Source organism: Olea europaea, unplaced genomic scaffold (assembly GCF_002742605.1).
Source record: "Olea europaea var. sylvestris unplaced genomic scaffold, O_europaea_v1 scaffold1251, whole genome shotgun sequence".
Taxonomy (NCBI): domain Eukaryota; kingdom Viridiplantae; phylum Streptophyta; class Magnoliopsida; order Lamiales; family Oleaceae; genus Olea; species Olea europaea.
The window spans coordinates 218,738-220,976 of record NW_019229949.1 but is presented as its reverse complement, the minus strand read 5'-3'; the positions used below and the strand labels follow the sequence as shown (position 1 = coordinate 220,976).

Here is a 2,239-nt window from a genome sequence, read left to right as displayed (position 1 = left end):
GTCTATTGTTGTTGTCATGGTTTGATTTCCTTCCAATAACTGGCCTTGATAGGCGAGTTTTTGATTCTCTTGTTTGATGGATTTGCTTAATAAGTTTGTCTATCGTGATTCTGCTCAATTTGTAAATCCTTGGCATCCTTAGTTCCTAATTTAATCTCAGTAACTGTTAGCATTAAGGTTGATAAGTTCTAATTTATCTGTAGGTATAGCCCCGATCAAGCACAACTTCTTGAAATGCTAGTTCAGATACTAGGAGCATAGAGGTGTAGCAAAGTCGCTTGGTTGCTTTGGTCCTACTAGAAGGAGGTTGTTTGGTTGCATGTGAGAGAGATGCAATATACTTGAGGTTGTAAAGATGTATTACGACCGTGCTAGTATTTCACATAAGGTAAGGTATTGGTAGAGTTTAGAAGCTCTCTTTCTTGCGCGCGTATTGGTCACAATCTTGATCTCAATATGAGAAGTTTCTTGAATGGCTTAAAGTGCTGATATCCTCAAGCTATGCAACTATGATTCTAAATTACAAAATAATTTGATCTTATAAAACTTTAGCATTTTTTTATTTTATTTATTTATTTATTTATTTATTTATTATTATTATTATTATTATTATTATTATTATTATTATTATTATTATTATTATATATTTTTGTATTTATAATTTGTTCCATTTTATAGGTGAGAGTTGGAGGTATTATAGTTATTATGTCCTTCGGCATGGAAAAGTTTTGATCGAGGTAGGTGATTGCTGGTGGTTATATCAATTGTATAACGAATAACAAGAAGGATATTGGTTGCTTAGTTTTCAATACGATCGAACTAAGGCCCTGTTTGATTACACTATATTTTTCATGGAACTTAGAATTTGAATTCCAACTTCCACTTTTGACCTGTTTGATTAACAAAATTTTTCAGGGAATTGATTTTCCATGAATTTCTAGGTACAAGCCGGTAAAGTATGAAATTCCACATTTTATTTTCCATGGGGTAGGTGGTTTTTGAAATTCCACTTCTTCTTCTTCTTCTTCTTTTTTTTTTTTAATTGTTGGCAATGTGAACAAATTCTAGGAACAATTGTGAAAGGGGATAGCCCTTAAATTGACAATTTTCATGTAAAACAAAGCCAGACGAATACTAAAATATAGATAATTTTTGAATTTTTTTTTTGGTTGGCAATGGAAACAATTTTTAGGAACAATGGTGGAAATGGATATTCCTTAAATTGACAATTTTCATAAAAATAAAGCTAAACGAACACCAAAAAATACTTTTATTTCAACATTTTCCACCTAGAAAATTATATCAATCAAACACTATCAATTGACAATTTCTAGTAAAACAATTTCTAAGCAATTCAATTCTTTGGAATTCATTTTCTTTTCACCCAAATTCCATCTTTACAATCAAACAGACCCTAATAAATTTTCCATATATAATAGTCGAGAATACATGTTAGTACTCATAAGTCTGCTAACGTACAAGTGAACCTTCTATAGAAGTTGTGAAATATGATGCCAAGTTGAATATCGAATCATAAATTTGATAATTGGAACACATTCTTATAGATAATTCTAACTTTTTAGATTAATTATATAAATCTTAAGTCCTTTGAGGTAATGTCTACAAAAGTGAACTTTCAGATTACAAGTTATTGAAATTCTTGGCTATAACATAGACAATCTTATTTTAAAATCACTATCACTACATATTCTATTTCCAAACCCATTTCATTCTTCTCGTGTTTCATCTTGCTCCTTCCATTTTAGTGCCTTGGTTCTTGGGAAAACCCTGCCTTTCCCAAATTTTCTTCCATGTTTCAACGAGATCTTCTTGCAGAAATCATTCTACAATCGTTCGAACTACAAAGGGAAGAATCTCGAATCTTGTAGGAGAATCATAAGCGGATGAGGGTTCGGGAAGAAGATCTGCTATTTCTACAAGATCCTAATTAAGTTGGATATTGTTGGGAATCTACTTATACATGCACAGCGGAATTTAAAATAATTTTCGATTCCCACCAAGAATCGTCTTTGTGTTTAGATAGAAATTGTGATAAGATTATACCTTTTTCAGATCTGCAATCCTTTTGCTTTTCTTTTCGTTCCACAATTTTGATTCGTCACCACAGCTGTCCAATTGTCCAGCCTCCAACGATAATCCACACAGAGAATATGATTGCAGCATCTAGGGTTTTCTCTTGTGCCAGCAAGAATAATGAAAACCTTAATGGACCTCAAAC

The 2,239-nt window shown here is 31.9% G+C and overlaps 1 pseudogene; it reads left to right on the top strand.

Moving 5' to 3' along the window:
* The first annotated feature begins 355 nt into the window (after positions 1–355).
* Positions 356–2,239, top strand: part of LOC111374430 — a 19,906-nt pseudogene continuing 18,022 nt past the window's right edge.